The sequence below is a fragment of the Rhipicephalus microplus genome, chromosome 1 (assembly GCF_043290135.1).
Source record: "Rhipicephalus microplus isolate Deutch F79 chromosome 1, USDA_Rmic, whole genome shotgun sequence".
In the NCBI taxonomy this organism is placed as follows: Eukaryota; Metazoa; Arthropoda; class Arachnida; order Ixodida; family Ixodidae; genus Rhipicephalus; species Rhipicephalus microplus.
This window is the reverse complement of record NC_134700.1, coordinates 173,053,322-173,080,118: the sequence shown is the minus strand read 5'-3', so window position 1 is coordinate 173,080,118 and position 26,797 is coordinate 173,053,322. Positions and strand designations below refer to the sequence as shown.

The 26,797-nt window shown below is 44.7% G+C and overlaps 1 protein-coding gene and 3 non-coding genes across 4 annotated transcripts in view; 1 reads left to right on the top strand and 3 right to left on the bottom strand.

Moving 5' to 3' along the window:
* LOC119178550 (lysosomal cholesterol signaling protein-like) overlaps positions 1–23,529 on the bottom strand; it is a 147,562-nt gene extending 124,033 nt beyond the window's left edge. Inside the window, exon 1 of the mRNA XM_075867939.1 lies at positions 23,391–23,529. The gene's annotated coding sequence lies outside the window, so the exon portion shown is untranslated. The remainder of the gene's footprint in view (positions 1–23,390) is intronic.
* On the bottom strand, positions 12,884–12,956 carry TRNAT-CGU (transfer RNA threonine (anticodon CGU)). The gene has a single exon. It is a non-coding gene; the product is annotated as a tRNA-Thr (tRNA).
* TRNAT-CGU (transfer RNA threonine (anticodon CGU)) lies at positions 13,780–13,852 on the bottom strand. Its single transcript has one exon. It is a non-coding gene; the product is annotated as a tRNA-Thr (tRNA).
* Positions 14,688–14,760, top strand: TRNAT-CGU (transfer RNA threonine (anticodon CGU)). Its single transcript has one exon. It is a non-coding gene; the product is annotated as a tRNA-Thr (tRNA).
* Positions 23,530–26,797: the final 3,268 nt, after the last annotated feature.

The following is a 26,797-nucleotide window of genomic DNA, read 5'->3' as shown; positions in this document are numbered from 1 at the left end:
TTTATGGGGAAAAAAGTGGGATGTGCATCAAGATTATACTGCAAGGACACCTACGCTCACTCTCCTTCGCTAATCCTACTACTTATCATCTAGCCAACAACAGCCGTTCTGAAAATGTCATTAAAATGCTGCGCATTCCGAAAATGTCATTAAAATGCTGCGTTTATGCTGCGCATGTTTTCTACAAGGCTGTTTTTCATTTGATATCGCCCTGACGTTTTTCACGTGGCACCATTGATGACAATGATTGGGATCATGCTGAGTACATAAGTAAGGTTTTTTCAATAAAATTTTAGTTGGGAATGCAGTACATGTACTGCATTTTTTTCGTTCTTGCCTTCGTCAACACTGCCCCATATACTTCACTATATATGAACCGTAACCAACTAGCCCACCTTTTCGTTATTCCACATTGTTTGTATCTGCTTGAGATTTAAAAATTGGGTACCAAGCTCATGTTGGACCTCGTCAACGAATCTAAATTGCTCAATTTCGGTGCATGTATAAAAAGCCGATAAAAACTGGGCCGAAAACTATCACACGCACGTTGGTGTACCATTTTTGCATTCATCGCAAACCGTCATTTTCGTATAACATGCACCCCGTTGAATACGTCATTGCGAATGCTGTATGAACTGAACAGCTCTGAAGGGCTTGTCAGGCAGCTGAATCCTCTAACATCGATTTCAGCTGATAATATAGTGAAATTAAGAGATTTGATTACTTGATAACATTTTATTTCATTTCGAAAATGCGGGAAGATGTCGCATTACAAATATTCCCATTAACCAAGATTACCCCCCCCCCGACTATTTGTAGCCATCTTCGGCATTCGGAATGCCGCACCACATTAGGGAAATGCTCGTCTCGTCGAGGGAGAATTCACTGCTATTAAGCCAATGTATTTCTATACAAAAACTTAAAAAAAAAGATGGAAATAGAATGGAGGATAGGGGAGGCTTTTTTGCGGGCCGTCAAAGCAAAACGGCGCCCACGGACGGGGTGAGTTGTGCCTGAGCCACCATTTCTGGTCTCATCTTTCCCGTACCCAATATCGTGTCTCCGATCTGTGCCTCCGATCTGTGCCTCCGATCTGTGCCTCCGATCTGTGTCTCCGATCTGTGTCTCCGATCCCTGTGTCTCCGATCCCTGTGTCTCCGATCTGATGACTCGTACAATTGTTAGTGCTTAATGAATATCTATACACTTATACGCGCTATAAAGGTGTCTATATATACATCCTGTGGCATTGAGACTTTTAAGTGAAAAACCCGCCCGCTCTGTCCATTCAAATTTTAAACATTTTTCAGCATTATTTATGTGCCTATTGTACAGCTAATAGAATTCTGGTATTTAAATATGATAAGAGGCCCTCACCTAGTAACTATAAGACCCCATTTCGCTAACATGCATTTGCCGCATCTTTATCGAACTCATCACCGCCTCCCAAATATACAACCATCATGAGTATAATATTCTTTTTTCTAAATCACGATGGTTTCCGAAAATCCTTCTCTCGTGATATTCAATTATCGAATTTACGCCTGTTTCGCATAGGGGCATGAATATAAAACAGTAATTGATTCCATCTTCTTTGAGTAAGTGAAAAAACTTTCAGCTAGCTAATCAATGTCGCCTAATAGCTAAAGTAACTGTACTTAGGATTGACTCATTCACATCAGATTAGTTTAATAATTTTTATCCAGTAAACAGTGATTTACATTTCAGAATACCTTAAGCTCCTCTGCATCATTTATTATGTCAAGTGTGGCCTAGGTTAGTGTATTAAGACCTCTTTTTCTACATTATATTAAGGACTCTTCATGCTTCTTGCGTAGCCATCGGTATTTTATTTGGCCACAATGGATGTAGAATCGTCTCCGCACCCTTAAGACATGCCGCCAATGACGGCGGCCACTTCGAGGAAGCGGAACAGCGAACCGAGCAACGCTGACAGTGGCTTCGCCAAACTGTATATTCAGTGAGCAGCGACGATTCCGACGATGTTTTCACCACAGACGTAAACCAAAACTAAGATCGCTGGGTGCTTCACTACCTTCAACCGCATGCACTGTGAAGCAGAAGGTGCATTCGACAACCACACCATCATATTTGGGCCACTCAAGCCATCGGACAACCTGAGAAACCTCAATAGGCAGACCATCTCAAGAAAAATCGAGTATCTGGCCCCAAACAAAATAAAGAAGCCGCTGCATTGTCTTGGCCGTCGACGTAATACGCCAGCTATCTCTCCTAGAGAGAGAGAATAAAATGAGGGAAAGGCAGGGAGGTTAACCAGAAAATGGAGCATCCGGTTTGCTACCCTGCACTAAGGGAAGGGGGAATGGGGAAGAAAGGTGAGAAAGAAAGCGAAGAGGGCAATAGACTTGCGCAAAAAAAAGGGGGGAGGGCTGGGGTGCTACAGTTTATAGCTCTGACTTGTTTCAAAGACTTGAATGTCATGAAGTTAACGTTCGCATTTCACCGAGCAAGTAGATAGTGGTTGGTGTAATATAAGATGATGACATTACCATTCCTTGTGCCGATCTTCCTATGCTGATCGAGTAAGCTAGTGACCACACCAGCATCGTCCAGTTTCACGTTTAGGTAAATAGCGTTGCGTGAAGGCGACTCATTTCCACGTGAGGAAATGGACCCTTTCTGCGCGGGGATTGAACCGAAACCAGCTAGACCAACTCACCCTTTTGCTGCGAGAAATTCTGGCTACGATCCTGCACACAGCAGTTACCCGTGGTTTTCAGCCCGTGGGGCAGACATATCTACTCGGCCTTGCCAAGTGATGGTCATTTTGAAAATACGCGGATAGTTGTGACGACAAGGGTAAGTCATTCAAGAAACGCATGGGTTAGATAGAGGGAAAGGGCAGCGCTAAGGCTTTAAGTTCAGCAGCCCCCAAGATCAGATCAGTGATAATCCAGCAAGAGCTGTAAAATATTCTTAGTTTTCCTTCTTAAGTGCCGTATCATAATCATTACCATCAGCATCATTGGCGCGCCGCTTTATTTCTACACTAACGTGCCAAGCCCCTCGAAGAGAGGCGCCTCTACTCGACACGTGCGTGTCATTGTCCTGCAATAAGATAAATACTCCTAGAAAACATCTAACGAGTAGATGCTGCCGGGCCTCAAAGACAAGTGAATTTGTTGCCAGGCAGAAGCGGCCGTTTGCAAGAATGTGCCCTTCGGGCTGCGTGCGCACGTAGAAACGGAGCTCCACATTTCACACATTGCGCAACATTCGGCGATCGCCGTAAAACACTCGCTGCTCCGCGGTGAGAGAACAGTTGCACGGCTGACGCAAATGCACGAAAATAAAAAAAAACTAGAAGAAAAGCGCTGAAAAACGCGGAGCTCAAGGCAGACTCGTGGCACAATGGTCGACATGCACCTTATTAATCGCCTCCGCCGCAAATAGCAATTCCCCCCTTCCAACGCCACGCGTCTCTCGATCGCCATTCAGGGTGAACGCAACAAAAGGCTCGCGCCTTTTTCACAGCGACGCCAAGAAAGCAGCAGGCGTCGTCGTCGCCTCCTTCTTGCCCCTGGTCGTCGACCGAGCCAAACTGCTCCCCAGAGAGATCCGCCACTGTCGTATATAACGGAACCACCTGCGAAGCCGCCTCCACGCTGCTACAATAGACGCGCCAAGTGCGGGGACAGCTTGCACGCTGTGAGCCGTATTTATCGCTAGGCCCATGTTTCTTCCGCGTATTAGCCCACAGTACGAAGCTGCCACTTCGGGGAAGACAAAAGAGAGGCGTGGGCCTCGTTCGTCGTTAAAGACGGCGCGGGGTTTAGCGACGGTGTGTGCGCTGTAACTTTATAGATAATAGTGCTCGAGTTCCTGCGCGTTTGTGGTTTAGTAGGTGAAGTACAACCGAGAAATATTGGTTGAAAGGAATAAACTTGCGTGTGCATTTTAATTTCTTTTTCTTGTGTCACGTCCTTGCGTGAAAGTGGCGCCATACGCACGTATAGAGTCAATGGCACCAGGCAAGAAATACCTCCTTCTCCCTGGTCAATGGGCTGTAATTCCTTTTGTGTATACAAAAGAATCACATGTGACTGCAGCTGAAGCTTTGTTGCAATGGTGAAACAATGAATGCAATACCAACAAACTGGAGTGCTATAAGGAGAAAAAGTCAGCAGCTAACACCTTCATGATCCAATCTTTCGTAACTCTGCAAAACTCTGGCGTAAGACGATATAGCCGCTCCATGGTGCGCAGCAGTTTTCGTGCTATCGAGTGGTGAGAGTATAGAAGGTATACAGGGATGGGAGCTGGCTAACCGTGACTGTCGAGACAATCTGTGAGCCAGCGCGCGCGACCACGTCCTTTTGACCGAAGTTCGCAGTTTCTTCCCAAACAATGCAGCCCCCCCCCCCGCCCGCCCCTCGTTCATGTTATTTCGTCCGACTGAAATGGTAGGCACGTTTCATTTCTACTTCATCTGCACCCATCTTCAAAAGTCTCCGCAAACTTTTGCTCGCACATGGAACATACCAGGTTATGAGCGATATTATTTATTTGACTATACATGGAACATGACGGCAACGGCCAAAAATGTGCCAAGAATGTCTATATAATTGCTATCGCAATAAAACAATATGTACTGCCGTGGTCACGTCTGTGTAGAGGCGCGAGCAGCAAGATTTTGCTCCACTGCGCTAAACCTTCAGACAGTTTCGGGCTCTTAAGTGATGTATCAGAAGCATTCGTGTACTATAGTTGTGAGGCTTACCACATCAGAGCCCGATACTGCCTCAAGGTTTCACCGCACACAGCAAAAACCGGCTGCTTGCGTGCTCTACACAGATGTGGCTGTGGCTGTACGTCATACGCTGGTATTAACTATGGAGATCAAGAGAGAGAAAGAGAGAGAGAAAGATGCAAGGAACGGCCGGAAAGTTATGGTTACCAATGTACGGCAGTAAATCTATCAGCACTTTGACCGGAATCATGACTGGTTTGTTACACGTACATCATCTGCAGGTTTTGTTTTGTGATTGTTTATCTTATGATCGTCGTCGGCTGCATTTTCGGTGGAGACAAATGCTGTACACCCGTGTGCTCAGATTTCGGTGCATGTTCAACAACCCCGGGTGGTCGAAATTTACGGAGCCCTTCACTACAGCGTCTCTCATATAATCGTATGGCAGTTTTGGGATGTTCAATTCAGCATAACAATCATCAATCAATCATGTGATCCTTTACCTTAAATTGACGTCAACGCAATAAAGCGTTCTTAAATCGTATGAGATTCACGTGTACCGCTTCGCTTCTCGGCATCAGGCGGCTGACGGACTCGCTCGTTCGTCCTGACAGGCTATAATACGTGCGCATTGCATGCCCGGCTTCTGTTATTTCACTCGTTCTTTATTTTTGAGTGTTGTTATTTCTATTGCTTCTGCATTCGCTGAGTTTTTACTTTTTCCTGTGTTGGGTGGCGTCAATAAAAGTTGATTTGTACTTTCTTTTCAACTTCGATTCTGCATTAACGCTCCGGCCAAAAAGCAGTGACAAATGGGAAGTTCGCACTTTTTCTTCGGTATAACTCGGTTCGAGAGCTCAGCTGTGCGAAAGAACACGTCACATCTCGTGCGCAGACCGTGTCAACAAGTCGTAGTGAGTTTGCCTGCAGAAAAGCAGCGACCTTTGATAAGACGTAAAAGAAGAAAAAAAAGTGACGTTTTTTTTCATGCCTTCTTGTCAGATCCATATCTACAGCGGCGTATTGTGTGTTTTCCCAGCTCCGAGTTTCTCGACAGTTGTGACAGGGCACGCATCAAGTTTACAAGGTACACGCGCTTTTGTGCGATTTCCGTCAGTCAAAGCTCTCTCTATCTCTCTCCACCGCTCTATCTCTCTCTCTCTCTCTTTCTCTCTCTTTGTTATCCTGTTTTATTCTCATTCTTTCTGTCTCCCACTTCTTCCCATGAGTATATCACGCCGCATACCACACTTACTAAGAGTGCCGCGACAGACATTATTCCTGTTTTATTCGTGAGTGCCGTCATTACGTCGGGGAAACCACCCGCAGTAGTAATTGTTCCAAAGGTACTCCGGACAGGTACGGTGATTTTGTTGAACTTACGGTGCGGTAATTCGGTTAGATCAAAATGCGTTAGCTTTCTAAGAGCTCAACATGGCTGATGTTGTCTGTGTATGAACGATGCAGAAATGAAAGTCGCGGTCTTATTACACTACATGCACACACTCCTCCCATCGTGCTGCCTAGAATAAGAGAGTGAATTGGCGTAATAATTCGGCAGCATACATGCATACTTTCAGCGTAATATTGCCACATTGAATATGCAGCACCAAGACAACAACAAAGAACACGCGCAGCGAGAGAAGAAGACGAGGTTCTCTTCCGATCAGTTTGCCGCTATGCATTTGGTGCAACGAAATTGAAACAATTGAACATTTCTTTTTATTCTGTCATCGTTATTCTTATCAGAGAAACAGATTTTTAGTAGCCCCATTACAAAAGCTAGGAATACAAGTAAATTTACCAGTAATTTTATCACTTGGCGGAACTTCATTTGGTTACTGCCACAGGGATGTATGCTCCGCTGTGTTTGATTACATCAACGCAACTAAAATATTACCATGCTAGTGAACCACTACCTTTTCAGATCTTTAGTTTAAAATTCGTAGTTATGTCTTTCAAAAACAAAAGATGGTTTGACCGCTTGCTCAGCACACATTTTTGTTTTTTGGTAGTATTATTTTGAGCTACTTTTTCAGATTGGCTTCATTTTCAGTTTAGTTTCATTTAAGTATCCTGCCGCCCGGTTCTTGGCCCATCCCCCTTTGTGGGTAAGCGCCATCCATCAAAGGTCATCAGCATCAGCATCAGCATCAGTTTGCCAGTGTTCTGGTACAATTAAAGTGAGTTTCCTGTATTCGGCTGCTGCTGTTTCTGCATTGTGACACTGGTGGAGGCGCTGGGTACGTGTTCGGGACACCTGACAACAGCCCCGGATCTAGTCCAGAAAGACTTCCGCGCATCGACACCCCCGTTCACCGCAGCAGCCGGCGCCTGTTAGGCCTCAGCCCGGAGTTTGGTCCATTGCCGGAAAGCGTGACTGTGCCAGAAAGCATGACGGCGTCTGGAAGCACTGGCCCCAACATGTCCAGCCCAAGCACGACACAGGTGACTGTTTTGAACCCTCGACTTCCAGATGACTTCCACGGAAACGCATATGAGGATGCACATGACTGGCTCGAGGAATTCGAGCACACAGCGAATGTTAACGGGTGGAACACCACACAGAAATCGGGCTACGTTTATTTTCCGCTTCAAGACGGAGCCCGAACATGGTTCACAAATTGCGTGTGGTCGTCTTGGGACGAGTTCCGGCAGAAGTTCCTCGACACGTTCGCGAGCACTGAAAGACGAGAAATCGCACAGCGTCTCCTCGAGTCAAGGATTCAGAAACCAAATGAATCCGTTACGATGTTTGTTGAGGACATGGCGCGGCTATTTTGTTGAGCAGATCCTAATATGCCCGAAGCCAAAAAGGTTAGCCACCTCATGCGAGGCGTTAAGGAGCAGCTCTTCACTGGTCTCGTACGAAACCCGCCTACAAGTGTGGAGGAATTCTCCAAGGAGGCGGCACCTATCGAACGCGCACTGCATCTACGTTATCGCCAGTATGACCGCCCAACCCACAGTGCACCGATCAGCGTGGCAGCCACGACCACAGCAACAACACCCGACGAAGGTTCTTTGCGCCAACGTTATAATCTGCGACACCGACATGTCGTCTATCGGGCTGGCGACAAAGTCTGGGTATGGAGTCCTATCCACCGCCGGGGACTGTCTGAAAAATTGCTGAAGAAGTATTTTGGCCCATACACAGTTTTACAGCGCCTGAGCGACGTTAATTACGTGGTCGCTCCTGACAGCCCCTCGACAAATCGCCAGCAAAAACCAGAACTCGTGCACGTTGTGCGGATGAAGCCCTACTTTTCGGACTGATTTACACCATACATCTACAACACTGTCTTTTGTAGAAGAGCATCGGGACGCTGCTCTCTGGAGGGGGGCAAATGCCACATTGAATATGCAGCACCAAGAGAACAACGAAGAACACGCGCAGCGAGAAAAGAAGACGAGGTTCTCTTCCGATCAGTTTGCCAGTGTTCTGGTACAATTAAAGAGAGTTTCCTGTATTCGACTGCTGCTGTTTCTGCATTGTGACAATATGATGAGGAAGCAAGGTGGGTCGCTGCGACGATCACGTAGTTGTCATTCGGTGAACCTTTTTAGAGGCGAAGCTCCCTAAGACCTCACGATGTCCGCCATCTCCCGTCTGTCCGTAACACGTCTTCATATATATATATATATATATATATATATATATATATGTGTGTGTGTGTGTGTCTGTGTGTGTGTAACCATGTTCTATACCACAGATTCTCTTCCCTCATATGGACGAAGACGAACGCAAGAAAGCGTGACGTGCTGAGTACCATGGTCGTCGTCGACGGTAAGCTACCGCAGAGACAAAAGAGAAGGAAGCGTATGCAAGGCGGCGACGGCGACAACAAAGTTCTACACCACAGACTAGGGCTAAGGAAGCAAAAGCTAAGCGGGAAAAACGCCAAGCTGACGCGCAGTTGAGACAACTTGAAGCGGATGCAAGGCGGCAATACCGACAAAAAAATTCTACACCAGAGACGATAGCTAATGAAGCTGTGATTATGAAGTCAAAACGTAACCCGTAACTCGGAACCTCATATCAGCTATAAAGAAGAATCACCGCTATATCACAATCGTTCTCAGCACTATCTCTTTGAATAAAATAATATACAAGTATCACAACCACAATCACTCTCAGTACTATCTTATCAACTTTAATCACAATAATCACCTCCAAAAGCTTCACCCCATAATTATTTTAAGCAGCTTGAAATGCAGTGATTTTTTTCTGTGTATCTGTACGCCATGTGACACTTAAAGAACCCCAAGTGGTCAAAGATATTATAACTAGTCAAACTTTTTGGAATATATATCATCTGACATGTGGCTTCGATATACGTGAGTTACTAGGTAAGCTTCTTTCAAAGCAATTGTATGTATACGTACGTACACACGTTTCTGCGAGAGTTCAAGTCGGCGCTTGTTAACGCGATAGCGTTAAAGAGCTCGTTTCGCAGAAATTACGGTGTCGGCATTGTTGGTTGTGAGCGAAAAACCATCGTATAAGTGACCGAAAATTGAGAACGATGCAAATGAATTAAGTGATAAAAAATCCTGGATCAGACTGGGGACCGAACCGGGGTCGTTTGAATAAAAGCGAGGATCAAACCCAGGCCAGTCGCGTGGCAAGCGGATGTTCAACCACATGTCCGCGCGTCTGCTGGCGAATACGGTGAAAAGAAGAAAATGCAGTGAAAGCAGCTTCAATGCTTTAGAAACACACGCGTTCTATATACATGTTTCACAGTGTAACAGGAAATATTACTGCAATAATTCGTGATACGAGCGCCCATTACCAGCGGGCGCCAGAAAGCGTGATTATCACAATGGCTTCATGGTTTAGAGCCGGTCATTCACTACAAAAAGAACACACACTACTGCGCCTATTCCCTTAAGGCCACGTAGTGGATGCATAGCAAGTGGGAAAAGATTCCATTCACAAAGTATTTGAAGTGCGCACAAGAAACGGGATATCGCTGCCGCATTTAACTCCCTAGGGCCAAGCTACAGGGTAGCCTATTTTTTTTTGTCAAACAATTGCACCAATATCTGCCGTTGAACAACTTTAGTGGGTCTGCTTCATTAATAAGAAATACCAACGTCTTAACGACAATGTTGCTGCCTCTAACTTATCTTCTAAGATGCTCAAACGTAACTATCGCCTATAGTTCTTGTATCGGCAGCGGTATGCTTTTGGTCCCTCAGAGTATTCGCTCGGCAAAATGCCCACTCGCATGTCTATTTCGCTGTTTGCCCGTTCGTCACCAAAATGCTTGAGTATTGACTTGTGTCCGCTAGAAAGCTCCAGCGTTCCCGACCAACGCAGTAAAGAACTCTAATTAAAGTCCGCCACGATCTCCACGTAAAACTACGCATTAGTAAGCGGATTGCACTCTATAGTCTACCCGTATTCATTGACACCCACAGCCACGCATTCTCTACTCGTCTAAACATTTTCTGGTCATTCTGGTTGAAGACTGCTAAGCCTATTTCAAAGACTATAGTCTTTTTTGGGGTCCTTCGACGCAAAACTTTAGGTCTGTCTGTCTGTCTGTCTGTCTGTCTGTCTGTCTGTCTGTCTGTCTGTCTGTCTGTCTGCCTGTCTGTCTGTCTGTCTGTCTGTCTGTACATTTGTCTGTTTTTCCATCCTTAACGGTTTCGGGATACCTCAAACGGCCAACCCCATCCGCAGCGCCCACCAATGTTGCTCAAGATTCCGCCTTCATACTTGTGCGATTGTCAATTGAAAATAATTATAGCGCATATCTGGGGCACCATAACAACACGTATATACTGTGTATGTGCGTCTTTTACTAGAAAAGGCATACAAAATTAATTTTAAGATCCGTAGCGTTCATTACGCTGCGCTGACCATGCAACGCTTGCACGAAAAGGCGAGAGTTTCCAACGCTTTGCCAAGACGACAAGGCTTGGCTTTAATACGGGCGCACGCGCCCGTCTCAGAGCAAAGCGTTTTGTTTTACAAGAAAACTGCACGATAGCGCTCATGTGTCACGTGTGACGTGACTTTATGTGCTCGTTCGCCTCCGCTGCACGCTCGAGGCACTCTAACGCAGCGCCTTCAAAATACTACTCACCAATTTTATTGCACATAACATCAAATAAATTTTTGTTCACTCTCTCCACACGCAAGACTATCGTCTTTGGACGACATTTGCAGATTAACATGCAGATCCAGTGCAAATTTTTATCTAACTACCTTACCATCGTCATTGAGCGCTCCGTCCCCTCTCCTCGCATAGAAAAGCAGTCCAGAGTAAACCGTTGCTCAGACCAACCTTTCTGCCTTTCTGTCAATAAATTCTCTCTGTCTACGTAATGCATTTACCGTGAGCTAGTGCTTCACAAATAGGCGATCTCCATGGCGGTTGAGTACAGTCAACTGTGCACGGGTGTCTGCATGCGCGCGCATTGCAAACGTGGAGACAAACGCACGAAACTTGAACGCCAAATTTGCGAGGAAGTAATGGTGCATCTCAAAATGATGTGACACCTAGCCTGCTCCCAGGCCACCATCACGCAGAAAAAGCAGGAATAGTCCGTGTGTTTAACGCTTTAGGCAAGAGAATCCCCAATGGGCATCAGTCATGTCGCTCTCGGGAGAACACACCCGCGCACGCTCGCATACATACACACGCGCGCGCGCATATGTGTGTGTATTTGCCTATATATCTATCTACTGATTGATTGATCGAACTATTCTTAGTCGGCCAACAGTACAATGCCTTCATGCGACATTAAGTAAGAGTAACCAGTGGGTCGTATCAGTTCCCGAATTCACTATCGATTCATTGAACTTCAAAATCTGGACGACATTTAGTCCATGCTGTTTCGACTGCTCGTCCTCAGAATAAGTGGCATGCTACTGTTAAAAACACGCGTTCTATGTTCCTGCAGCTGCCGATATTGCAGCAGCCACGCCAGATATTCTGTTTAGTTCTAATTAAGTTCTTGTAAAGGCGAGTATCAAAAACCACTTGACATAGTATTTGGTGCTGTCTTTGTTGAAGTCATAGTTTCAGTCCAGGTGTCAGGTTTCGTGCAGGCACGCTAGATTTTTGTGCGTTGGGACAGACCAGAGTGCAAAACGGGAGACTGCTACTCCGTTCTTTAGGCACGTGAGGTGCGGCGGCTTCAGAGACCAGCCTACGATACGATACGGCCGCCGACATTTACTGCGATAGCTCGTCACAGCAAGGAAAGTGGTGCCGACGTATAGCGACCCGATCACCAGCTGGCGCGCTCTGCCGCAATAAATAGTCGGCAGCCGGGGCCGGGCGCCTCTCGTTCGGAGGCTCGTGAGATATACGAGGCCGCGAACACTTGCGCCCTGCCGAGCCATCGCCCGTGTAACCTATAGGAGCAGCCGGGGCCCTCGTGTGTGCCGGGCGTCCCGCGCGTTCAATAAAATTCCTCCGTCAAGTTCACAACAATAAAGGCCGTCATTTTGACCGGAAAATAAGCAGGTTGCTGAAGCGTGCCCGGGTAAGCTCTTTTGATTAGCTAGACTTTAGGATACGTACTGAGACACGTCAAATATATATATATATATATATATATATATATATATATATATATATATATATATATATATATATATATATATATATATATATATATATATATATATCCAGCGAGTGTCTTCTGTGAATCCAGTGATGAATACCCCGGCCGAAACGTAGGAGCAATAAAAGTTTTCGCACGTTTGTCCGCTCAAGCCAATTTCTATATATATATATAAAAGAATAACTTCGGTTGCCGCAAGGTTATAAATATGAAAGTAGATGCTCTTTCACATAACAACTGTTCATTCTGCCGACGTTTCGACGGGAACCGCGTCTTTTTCAAGACAAAATGCTATTATGCCTTGAAAAAGACGGGGTTCCCGTCGAAACGTCGGCTGAATAAACAGTTGTTATGTCAAAGCGCATCTACGTTTATATATATATATATATATATATATATATATATATAAGGGAAAGAAGTGTATACCTAAGGGCTCGTTTTTCCGTGTTTTAACACAATATTAATTAGATATAACAGACAGTAATGCCAAGAAATGTACAGGGGAAGTTATTAAAACCAATGGAATGTAAATAAGAAGAAAGAAAAGTGGAGGAAAAAATTACCAACTGTGAGCAGGAATCGAACCTACGACCTTCGAATTACGCGTTCGATGCTCTAACCACTGAGCTATCACAGCGGCCCTCCCTCCATCGACTTTTTTGGGTTTATCTGTGAATTTAGAAGTAGGAGCGACAGTCAGCGCCATCTATAAGCCAAACAACGAGTGTGAAAACACTCTTATGCGCATGTTTGGCGTCACGTAGCACGTGAACTTATTATGAGCGGGCAGCTGATTAATTGTCCCTCTTATACAACCTAAACACACCAAGTCTGCCAGTACGAGACCCTCGTTCAATGAAATAAGGGAAAGAAGTGTATACCTAAGGGCTCGTTTTTCCGTGTTTTAACACAATATTAATGAGATATAACAGACAGTAATGCCAAGGAATGTACAGGGGAAAGGAATGTAAATAAGAAGAAAGAAAAGTGGATGAAAAAATTACCAACTGTGAGGAGGAATCGAACCTACGACCTTCGAATTACGCGTTCGATGCTCTAACCACTGAGCTATCACAGCGGCCCTCCCTCCATCGACTTTTCTGGGTTTATCTGTGAATTTAGAAGTAGGAGCGACAGTCAGCGCCATCTATAAGCCAAACAATGAGTGTGAAAACACTCTTATGCGCATGTTTGGCGTCACGTAGCACGTGAACTTATTATGAGCGGGCAGCTGATTAATTGTCCCTCTTATACAACCTAAACACACCAAGTCTGCCAGTACGAGACCCTCGTTCAATGAAATAAGGGAAAGAAGTGTATACCTAAGGGCTCGTTTTTCCGTGTTTTAACACAATATTAATGAGATATAACAGACAGTAATGCCAAGGAATGTACAGGGGAAGTTATTAAAACCAATGGAATGTATATAAGAAGAAAGAAAAGTGGATGAAAAAACTACCAACTGTGAGCAGGAATCGAACCTACGGCCTTCGAATTACGCGTTCGATGCTCTAACCACTGAGCTATCACAGCGGCTTTTTTCATCCACATGTCTTTCTTCTTATTTACATTCCATTGGTTTTAATAACTTCCCCTGTACATTCCTTGGCATTACTGTCTGCTATATCTCATTAATATTGTGTTAAAACACGGAAAAACGAGCCCTTAGGTATACACTTCTTTCCCTTATTTCATTGAACGAGGGTCTCGTACTGGCAGACTTGGTGTGTTTAGGTTGTATAAGAGGGACAATTAATCAGCTGCCCGCTCATAATAAGTTCACGTGCTACGTGACGCCAAACATGCGCATAAGAGTGTTTTCACACTCGTTGTTTGGCTTATAGATGGGGCTGACTGTCGCTCCTACTTCTAAATTCATAGATAAACCCAAAAAAGTCGATGGAGGGAGGGCCGCTGTGATAGCTCAGTGGTTAGAGCATCGAACGCGTAATTCGAAGGTCATAGGTTCGATTCCTGCTCACAGTTGGTAATTTTTTCATCCACTTTTCTTTCTTCTTATTTACATTCCATTGGTTTTAATAACTTCCCCTGTACATTCCTTGGCATTACTGTCTGTTATATCTCATTAATATTGTGTTAAAACACGGAAAAACGAGCCCTTAGGTATACACTTCTTTCCCTTATTTCATTGAACGAGGGTCTCGTACTGGCAGACTTGGTGTGTTTAGGTTGTATAAGAGGGACAATTAATCAGCTGCCCGCTCATAATAAGTTCACGTGCTACGTGACGCCAAACATGCGCATAAGAGTGTTTTCACACTCGTTGTTTGGCTTATAGATGGCGCTGACTGTCGCTCCTACTTCTAAATTCATAGATAAACCCAAAAAAGTCGATGGAGGGAGGGCCGCTGTGATAGCTCAGTGGTTAGAGCATCGAACGCGTAATTCGAAGGTCGTAGGTTCGATTCCTGCTCACAGTTGGTAATTTTTGCATCCACTTTTCTTTCTTCTTATTTACATTCCATTGGTTTTAATAACTTCCCCTGTACATTCCTTGGCATTACTGTCTGTTATATCTCATTAATATTGTGTTAAAACACGGAAAAACGAGCCCTTAGGTATACACTTCTTTCCCTTATTTCATTGAACGAGGGTCTCGTACTGGCAGACTTGGTGTGTTTAGGTTGTATAAGAGGGACAATTAATCAGCTGCCCGCTCATAATAAGTTCACGTGCTACGTGACGCCAAACATGCGCATAAGAGTGTTTTCACACTCGTTGTTTGGCTTATAGATGGCGCTGACTGTCGCTCCTACTTCTAAATTCATAGATAAAACCAAAAAAGTCGATGGAGGGAGGGCCGCTGTGATAGCTCAGTGGTTAGAGCATCGAACGCGTAATTCGAAGGTCATAGGTTCGATTCCTGCTCACAGTTGGTAATATTTTCATCCACGTTTCTTTCTTCTTATTTACATTCCATTGGTTTTAATAACTTCCCCTGTACATTCCTTGGCATTACTGTCTGTTATATCTCATTTATATATATATATATATATATATATATATATATATATATATATATATATATATATATATATATATATATATATATATATTCGCGACAGTTTTGTCTTCTATTTTGACAACTTCAAAAACTACGCTTTAAAAAAAAGCATGTGAGTACTGCTACATCATAATGCTGCTGTCTTTCACCTACCTATAAACCACCAGAGTGAAAAAAAAAATCTGATACCACAGTCGGTACAACGGTACAACATCGGTACAACGCGACACTACGCCGGACTTGGTATTTACCCGTAACGTCACAGGCCACACCTGGACCAATACGCAGGAAAATCTGGGCAGCGATCACTTCATCATACGAACCGAACTACCCAACGCATCAGCCCCACCCCGTACATTCACGCTGACGGACTGGGATGCCTTCCGCACCCTCCGCAAAAACAACACAAAGGAATACAACACATTCATCGAACTACTCACCTCACTTCAGGAAGACATAGCCAAAGCAACGAAAACAATACAAACAGAACTCGAGGTCCCGAGAATGGACTCACACCTCGCACATTTGCTCGAGGCAAAAGCGTCAATACTCGCGCGCTGGAAAACACAACGACTAAACAGACGCTTACGAAAACGTCTATCAATACTGAACCAAGACATTGCCAAATATTGCACGGAGCTCACACGACTCCAATGGCATGAACTCTGCTCGGCGGTCGACGGCCGCATGCGAACTGGGGGTAAATGGAACCTCCTAAAATACATGCTGGACGACTGCGAAACAAAAAACAACCAGAGTCATGCCATAGACCGGCTCCTACACTCGCACAAAAAGATGGGAGGAACAAACTCATCCTTTCTTGAAGAAATCTCCAAACGTCACCTCCCCTTAAACACAGCACAACCCACCGACTACCCAGAAATAGAATGCGAAACGATACCCGAACTCGACGAACCCTTCACGGAGTCAGAAATTCGGGAGGCATTACACAACCTCAACAGCAGATCAGCCCCCGGTCCTGACAAGGTAACCAACCACCTGTTGCGAAATTTAGACGACCAAGCCATCACACTACTCACAAAAGACATTAATTACATGTGGGAAACTGGCCAGGTACCTGAACAATGGCGCACGGCCACGGTAATCCTTCTCTCAAAGCCAGGTAAACCACTCAACTTCGACAATCTACGCCCGATTTCCCTAACCTCATGCATAGGAAAAGCAGCTGAACATGTCATCCTAAATCGTGTATCGCGCTACATAGAGGATCACGAACTCTTTCCGTTCAACATGGTCGGGTTCCGTCCGCACCTTTCAACACAAGACGTCATGCTATTACTAAAGAAACAGATCTTCGACTCAAAAACGAGAGATGTTCGTGGCATTCTCGCCCTAGACCTCACTAAAGCATTCGACAGCGTCTCACACCGCTTTATACTGGAATCCATTGCCAGCCTTGGTCTCGGTAAAAGATTCCAGGCGTACATTCGTTCTTTTCTGCAAAATCGAACAGCTCAGCTGCATTTATCGCAACTTACATCCGATACTTACACATTAGGTTCCAACGGGACACCACAAGGGGCAGTCATTTCTCCACTCCTTTTTAACATAGTAATGAAGGGACTATCTGACAAACTCCGCGACATCCCAAACATAAACCATGCTATATACGCAGATGACATCACCATCTGGTGCCCAGGAGGCTCATTGGCGGAGTTGGAGCAAGCCCTTCAAACTGCTCTCGATACCACAGAAGCCTACTTAAAAAACACTGGACTTCGTTTGTCGCCCACAAAATCAGAGTTGCTACTGTACCGGCAATCTCGCCAAGGCGTTCGTAACTTAACACCCTTAGGTGATCTACCCATAGCGCTACACGCCAAAGATGGGCAGCGAATACCCCGAGTGGACTCCATACGCATTCTCGGCCTCCTCGTCGAGGCCACTGGCTGTCATGCAAGAACAATTAAACATATCACAGCAAAAACAGAGAACATGCTCCGACTCATTCAGCGAGTCTCGGGTCGTAGACGAGGCCTTGGAGAGGCCAACCTTCTGCGCATATACCACGCGTTCCTAATGAGTCACATCAATTACGTCGCCTCTGCCCACAACTGGACGAAGGTAGAAAAGACGAAACTAAACACACTCATGCGCAAAAGCATTAAACAAGTCCTTGGTTTGCCTCAAAACACGAGCACTTCCCGTCTCGACCAACTAGGCATGCACAACGGCATCGATGAAGTGATCGAGGCCCAGACCACGGCCCAAGTGATCCGCCTCTCCTCCTCCAAGGCAGGCCGCCGACTTCTAAGCGAGGCCGGCATGTCCCCACACCCCTGCCTTGAACGCGCAGTAACCCTCCCCAGAGTTGTCCGAGCTACTTACATGGTAACCCCATTTCCGCGAAATGTCCACCCACAACACAACGAAGGCAGACGGCTGGCCCGCGCTCGCGCGATCCTAAACCGTACCGCCGCGAATCGCAACTCTACCGCATTCGTCGACGCAGCGCAATACGGTAACTCCTCCTCTTTCGCACTCGCGGTAGTAGATGGCGACGGAGCCCTACGCTCAGCCGCCTCGGTTAGGCTATCAACAAGCGCCATAGCCGAACAAGTTGCTATAGCTTTAGCGATGACCGACCCCTCACTCACTAATGTCTTCACAGACTCTCGCGCCGCCATTCGGGCTTACGAAACCGGCAACATCGCTCCAGAAGCAGCCCGCATTTTACAAACACGGAAATATACGGGCTCGCACTACCTCTCTTGGTTCCCTGCCCACATGGGCAAAGACGTTCACCCACAACAACCCAACCTCAACGAAATGGCTCATGATCGAGCACGAGAACTGACCCGCCGTGACGATCAATCAGCCACCGAAGAGCTGGGCCCAGACGTGCAGTTTAATGACCCACTACTCACCTTCCATGAAATTACCTCCCACTACCGACACAACAGAAGCCGATACCCTTTACCCCATTCAAAACTAGAACGCGCGCAAGAAGTAGCCTTTAGAATGTTACAAACGAGATCGTACCCATCACGGGGCCGACTCAGCCATTATAACTCAGACATAAATTCACAGTGCCCAGATTGCACAGAGGTGTACTGTTCACTCGCGCACATGCTCTGGCAATGTCCCGCGTTACCTCAGGGACCTCTCACCAGTGAGTCCGACTGGGAGGAGGCACTCAGGAGCCCCAATCTCCGAAACCAACTTAAGGCAGTCCAGAGGGCCCAAGAACTGGCGGAACGCCACCACGTTCCCGCCCCGACTCGGGCGTCGCCTACGGTAGCGGCTGCTAGGATGTCCCACGTGGGCACCCTGGTGGCTTAAACTCCTCAGGACCATATATTAAAGTTCTTGACTGACTGATACCACAGTTTTTTTTTTTTTTTGTAAAGCGTACTTCGCCACGTTTATACCTTTACAAAGGAGAAGCTAACTTTTGCGCAGCAAGTCTTCTTGTATTGCGCAAGCCCTGCGTGAATCATACTCACGCCAGAACAAACTCTAAACGAATAAGCCACCAAAATGTTATGAAGTACGAATTACAGTAAACGGTTGAGTGATGCTAGCAGTACTTTGAAACAATTGCACCTTGGAGCCACTGGTGACTTACACAATACATTGCCGACGTATTTCACATTTTCAAATTACATTGCCGGTGTATTTCACCTTCACATTTTACTCTGGCCTCAGAGTACCGGCTATGCGTTGTGAGCATATGCTGGAATGCGCTATCATGACAGAAACCTAAGAACACTTGAAGGAAAAATTTCTCGACGGCTTTGGGCGATTGCTAAGGCACACTTTTCTTTCATTCGAAATACATATAAAGGGGTGGTGCCACCAAATATATATATATATATATATATATATATATATATATATATATATATATATATATATATATATATATATATATATATATATATCCATATATATATATATATATATATATATATATAAAGACAACTTTTTCAACCTGCTCGCACTTTCATCTGAGATTTCATATACACCACACTCTTGTTCGATAGCGTAAAAAAAGAAAAAAAGAAGACAGTCACTTTAAAGCAGCATGCACTTGTATAGCACTTATATGTTTGTCATGCATTGTGCATGTAATATTATTACACGCGACGCTTTTTATGCATCACCTCACAACTTTCTGCATGAATACAATGATGTTGATGGCGCCCTCCTCTACTGTAAATATATTATCATTAAATGAAAATTTTAACGACTAAAAGCAGCTGAAGAAAATCTCAGTTTTTAAATGTGAAGCACTACTTGAGGAACCAAAGGTATTTTGAGCATTTCCATCTACTTATTTTAGCTTTCCACTGAGCACGAGTCCAGTGCTTTATTTGTAGCCGCTTTGCAAACTGCCTCTAACGCTCCAAGTTGCCTTAAGCAAGGCTGATCAGATTTATCAGAGATTAAAGCGGAAACTTTTTTTGGCGCTTCTAGTACGACAAAACTAAAGTATTCAGAAAGCTTAGTCGCAATCATGTGCTCACAGCAGCTTCGACTGAGCAGCGGTGATGGTAACACTTTTTGTTGAAAGAAATAGATTTTCCTGAAGCAGCGAATTCTTCGACAGGTCCATAAAAAGTTTGTTCGTTTCCATCTATAACTGCATCGACCAGTCATAGCAAAATAAAAACATGAACAAGTGATGTAATATGTAGGTCCTCTGTTCAGCTCTAGCCTGCTCTGCATTGCTGCAGCACAGGGTTGAAAGTGTCGCAAATAAACTTCAAGGAAAATATTCACTGCTGAAATATTAAAAAATTATCACTGCATTGTACCTTTGCCTCATAACATTTTCTTTTACTCTTAACAATATAATTGAGTGATTACAGCGGTGAAGGAAAATTTTGCCTTAGTAGTTGTTTCCCCAGCGTGCAGCCGACAGTGACCACTGTCGAAAGGGGGGGGGGGGGGGGGGGGCTCAGCCTCCCCAATCTTTCTCAGCCCATAGGGGGGGGGGGGGGGCTTGCGCCCCCCTTGCCCCCCCCCCCGGCTGATCGCCTATGGGCGACCCTAAATGTAGGGTTCTCGTCAGCCCTTCTTCGAAACTTCGTTGCTTTTTATATAACGAAGCGAGTTGAATTGCCGCTGACTCTATAGTGAACTATCGTCCCCAGGCGTACAGTGTCGGAACTACGAGATGAAGTTCATTTCGACTTTCAACTTTATTCGTGCTGCCTCGCCATGTTTCTCGCGTTTTCTTTTTTTCTGTCAGTTCTAATCATTTGATTACTAGTTTGTCAGACAACATTTTGGACCAGATAGTCGAACGACAATGACATCACCGGCACAGATTCTCCACACCCTGTACATATACTGGCTGAAGTTTCTCTTCTATACCCGCCATGGTGGTGTGTATGGTTTGGTACTCGACTGCTTCCCCAAAGGTCGAAGGATTGAATGTTGGTCGTGCCGATCACATGTAGGTGAAGTACTTGGTACCCCTGCACTTAGATTCAATCGCATGTTAAATAGACCAGGTGGTTTAAATTTCCGAAGCTTTCCGCTAAGGTTCTCCTCTTAATCCCATCATGGTTTTCAGACGCAAAACCCCAGCAATTTGCACTTGCCCTTCTATGAGTGCGGCTCATTTGTTGCTAAGAGCCACTGAGTCACAATTTTCTATGTGCATATTATTAACGTGAGTGTGCACAACACCTATGTAGACATGATTATGAAGTCTAGGAACTGGCCTGGAAGAGACAAAAAATAAGTATATTAGTACATTGTTATATAGACTCGCTCTTAATATTGAATGATGTTGCTGTTTGATTCTTCCGGTAAAGCAAAAAACATCTGATCTGGTGCCGGCGACACGGACGGCTTGAAGATAACGAAATAGCGGGTGTCTTAGCTCGCGCATTTTCTAACCGAGTGGATAATCTCCCCTTTTCCCTGACCGTATTGATAAAGAGATCCTTGCTCACTGGTGCTCCTCGCGCGATACAAATGTGGAACGCATCGCAGATTCCCCAGTGCGGAAGAGGCCACCGGCCTTTGAAAGATTCAGAAGGACGTATTTCCGCATGTGCTGAAATTGCACGCGATACATCCGACGTTTTACCCTACCGTGTGTCTTTGGTGAGTTTGTAGGCCGACTCTCTACCATATCTTGTTGGTGTACGATCGTAAACCAAGCGACTTAGCCGCTTTTTTCAAGCAACTTTTAACACCTAGCATGAGGCAGTGGGAGGCACAACTCGCCAGTTGGCACCCAGGAGTGCAGCTATCAAGTTCGGCTAAGGCCAGTGGAGCCCTAGACATAGGTTATTGTTGTTGTTGTTGTTGTTTCCCTGTGCAAATGGGTCGTACCCAAAGGAGTACCCAAGCATAGAACCTCCAAGATTCTGATTTTCCTTTTCTCTTAAAGGAAGTTCCATTCTGCCTGTAAATCTTCCACACAATGCGTCTATGCAGTTGGAAAACAACGATATATGGCTAGAAAACATAGTGGCCTGTGTATCAAGCTTAACATGGCGTCAAGTTTTCCACAGTTATAACACCTTGGAAGTACTTTATTGAGCTGAAGCTCTTAGATGCCTTGTCAAAGGCGAACGTACAATCCGCGTCGGAATCCCGTGGCGTCCGAGACGAGTGACACAAAAAAATCATCACGCGATGACGTCACTATATGATGTCACAGATCACCAGAATTCAGAACGTCACTTTGACGTCACCCCAACGTCGCAGGACATGATGTCAAATTATGACATCATCACATGCCATTATAGCTTGGCCAAAACGGTGTGCCGAAAGTGGTCCTATAACGGAGGCTATGCAAAACCAGGTGAGGTGCCTCCGATCTTGGAGTCACTGCAGGACTACGCTAGTCGTGAAAAACTTTCGATGAGTGGCGGGGCCGGATCAATACATCAATTTAGAGTAAGAATAAAGAGGCTTTCAACTTCAAATTGTCTAAATCAAATGCATAAAAGACCACGTATTTTTCATCCTTTGATTAAACCTGCCTATGCCTGCCTATGAACTTTTTGGACACTTCAAGTCATGCAGTGTCCTAAACGTAGTAATAAATGGTGACTTTTGTGAACGGCTATATGAAACTAGTGTTAGTACGCTTCCTCAACCCGAAGATGTTTGTTACATGGTGAAACAGAACAGATCATAAGGAAAATGAACCGGCTAATGATAACGAAGGGTGAGATAAATAGATAAATAACAAAGGGTGATAAATAGCACTGGCTCTTTTATTTCCTCATTCTTATATTTTTTTATGGTTTTAAGGTTTGACTACAGTACATAATAAAGGCATTGTTGTGTATCGTCCACTACCACGTCGTCTGCGCTCTTTCACCATAAAGAGCTTAACTACTTTTAATCGAAGCTTTTACCACAATGCTTATTTGTAACTAGTATCTTTTTATTGGAATGATTTTTGTTCACATGGGCTTCCTACAACAGGCTAAAAACACTCGCGTCCATCTGATCCTGCTACTTCTCATTATATTGATAACCTCATATTAGTACTAAGTCGAGAACTCTACAAAAAAAAAACTACGTACACTCTACGAAAGTACACTCTACCAAAGTACACTCTACGGAAAAAAAATTTGACTCTTTTCAATAAAGTTGTTTCCATCCGTCCATTTTTACACTTTTTTTTAAGTTTTGCATAGTATTCTACTCTCTCTCTCTCTCTCTCTCTCTCTCTCTCTCTCTCTCTCTGTCCTTCTTGGAGTTTTGTGGCAGTAACAGTTCTCCAAAAAAGAGTCAATACAAATTCCCTAACACAAGTATCTTAATACAAATACCTTAATACCATGTAGGCCTCATATGAATGTTAATGCCATGGTGGAACATGCTCCGGAGACATCATTCACAGCAGCGTAGCTTTATGATAAATTGGCAACAATAACCACAAAAGTAGACACAAAGTTTGTAAGCAATTAAGTAGACACCAGTGGTCACGTTGTCCGATCGTTTTCACTTTGCCTCCACTAAACACATGAGCAAAACTTGGTTCAGCAACAGAGCAACAACCACCTCACGGGGCGCGCAGTTTTATCAAAGCCGAAAGCGGCTCACCTTGTTTAAATCATCCAGTGTCTTTTGGAGGGGGCTGGAAATTCCTTTTTAGTTCATCACACAAAGCCAGTGACGGCCTTGTTGGCGAGCGCGAGCCTACTCGAAAAGGACGTCGTTTTCAGAGGTGGTGTCTCCAGAGGCGGTCATCCGCAAAAACAAGGAGAAGGGAATGCAGTAAGCAACGCCATAGCCTCATAGACCTCCCTCCCTGTTCCGGATGCGAGGAGTGGAAGATTCCGACCGTCACTTCCGCCACCGCCGGTGTTCACAGTGTACGGTCGACCACCGAAGCACATCCTTACTTCCAGGCGCGTACGCAGGAGCTCATAAAGCATCCCGTGTAAAGAGATGTGATGAAAACAACAAAAGGGAGGCATACCCTTCATTTAATTGAGCACTACTGGAAGGGGACAAAGAGAACTGGGCTCGGTGGCTGTGCTGGGAAACTCGTATCGTGGCATCATTATGATCCCGCCCCGTTTATTTCATTTCTATATGGCGATAAACGGTTCTGTTATTCTCTTTTTGTGTCGGTCGTTGTTTCTGTGGTCCATGCGTCGCTCTATATGGTTTTGCCTCGCGGACAGTAAAGCATTTCCTATTTCTTTCTTTTATTTTTATTTTTTATTCATTCACGCTCTAGTGCTGGGCCTTCCAATGCCATCCTCGTTCGGGAGGGGCCGAAGGGTTCGCAGCGGCTCCCATGGTCTATCCATTGATGTCTGTCAGGAAGGGGGCCCCAGCGTTCCAGGAATCCCAGGAATCTCCTAATTGAAATCGGGATCACAACGCGCGCGTGCGCAGTGAAATGACGCTTGCATCGGGCAGCGAAAAAGGGTGAAATGGGGCAACTTGACAGCGGAGTGGGGATGGAAAGGCACGCAGCGGAGAAGCTGGAGCGTTGCTAAGCAATGTGTGCTCGCAGTGAAGCAAGATTCCAGCCGACGCACGTCCGACTCGTCAAGCGTAAATGGCCGTCGCAAGAAGACGCGGCTTCTAGAGAAAATGTGGTCACCGCTGAGCGTTAGGGGAACATAGTTATAGTAGTGTGATACAAACAGTAGTTCGGTTGGCTACTTAGGGATTTAAGCGTCTGAAATGACCATTCGCTCAGCTTGTACGAGAGCTACTGGATGCTTTAATTCTAGTAGTTACAAGACTACTGGCCCGTAGGCACCATGAACCATCTAGTCGCTCAGTAATGAGGTCAAGCATCTGTCGACTTCTACAGAGGAATATAACACAGAAACACGAAGTTTCGCACCTTATGCTCTCATATATACTATCAAAATACGAGACCTTCTTTTTACTACTTGCATGGCACACTGAAGTGTTGCTTAACCTCAAGCGAATTTCTCGTATTGTCACTTCTATCCTTCTATACTTTCATCCCCAAATTGTCATTCTCCCCTTGGGATAGTCAACCAGGTGTGCATGTTGCTGACCTTCCCGTCTTCACTTCCTTATCTATGTGACTCGAACTGCGGACAAACAGTCACAAACCAAACGATAAAACACGGTTGTATAAATTCATAACATTAACCTGGCTCACATGACAGGTGAAAATAACGTAGACAATGTCTTAATGTAAGCCTAGATGTTTGAGGTTTGGGTAAACTACATATATGCAGGATATATAATTTTGGTAGAACCAGTGCTGGCGTTGACGCGTTACTTTCTTTGGTAGTATCGTAACGTACTCATTACCATTTCGTAACTGTAATGGGTGTCACTCGACGCGCAGCCTTCAGTGAGAGTCATCGTTTCATATTGTTCACTACGTTAACGTATTTACGCTAACATTTTTGTTAACGTGTAGTGTCACGATACTCAATACATTTTGTGCCACTTACATCAGGAGTCTTACATAGAACTTCTTCCTCTCGTACGTGCCACATTGTCAGAACTATTTATCACAGCGGTGGACCGCTATCAGCCTCCCATGGAGGCGTCTGATGAATCCATCGACCACCTACCTGTTTACTGTAAAGGTGGGCATATTCACTGAGGAGCGTGGCAAGCTGCTTACAACAACGTTGGAATAGAGTTGCTGCTTCAATTGTAGTTGTAGTATAGTGAGGAATTTGTCCCTGCAATACTACAGCGCTATTTACCAGTTCTATTTTCACAAAAAAATTGCTTCTATCTGTTTTTAGTTCCAGATAAAAGGTTTTGGTTGCTGTATTTCCGACCGTGCGAGGCTGATCTTCAACACCCTTGCGTAAACGCTCGCTATTTTCGCGGCAAATTTTATAGGTTGAATGGGCATAAATCTGCAAATACATTTTCCTGGACAACTCAGTTTAAGTATTTCTTTTTTATTGCTTCAAGATTTACCTACATATCTTGTACGCTAATGGTACGATTAGCACTATTCGTTGCTGGATCAGTCATGTTTTCTGTCTGGCATTGGCGATAGTATCTAATTTTCTCTTTAATGTAGCTTCAAGAAATGGCAGTACCACGTGCCACAAAGTTATAGGTCATTCTACTAACCTCCACAATATACAATAGGCCGGCGCACCTGTGCAATACGATAGTTATATCAGTAATTAAGCCAAAATCATTGTTTTGGCTAGAGTTTTTATAGTAATTCTAAAATGATGTTCATATAAATTTTTGCTCTGGTTTTCTCAGATAGTGTTGCGATGGCAGAAGCAACGTATGTTACTTGTTTTTGATAATGGTAACAGTAACGCATTACCTATTCTGTTATTAGCATATGGCGATAACGCTTGTCCTTTTTTTTTTTGGAGTATAGAGTAACGTATTTAGTTGTTGTTTTTCTCAGTAACGCACACAACACTGGGTAACGCACACAACACATTGGCTTCAGTTACCGGCTGGTGGAGAAAACTTGCAGATATTTTTCTGCACACCCGCATAAATTTAGTCGTATTTGTAGTTCGTGAACGCGTAAAAGCTGTGCAGTCAATTCCGATGCTTCACATATGTTAGAAGAGGTGAGAAAAAAATTAGCACTAATGAGAGAATGGAAGGAAAGGTAGGAAGGTCATTTGTATTTCGCAGTTGGTTTGCCTTCTACACAGCAGCACAAACGCTAAGGAATAAAAAAAGGAGATGATAAGGAAGATAACGGGAAGAGTGGCGCTCAATCTGAGGGTGTGCGATGACCTCAAGAACATTTTGTCTAAACTTGAGGTATTTTTATGTTTCGCAGAAGGTTGGGTATTGCTTGTGGAATTCTTTGCTATGGTCGCCACACGTTGAAGAGTTTCTGAAATGTAAGAGTGAATAAGTAATATGTGCAACTAGTGCGTGTTCACCGCGATTAACAGGTAGTTTTAGTCGAATGCATGTCATAATAATCATGCCACAGATTCTAATTTCCGACTTTTTTTATTTATTTTTCTTTTTTGCTTGCTTGCCCACGAGCTAGCTTGCTC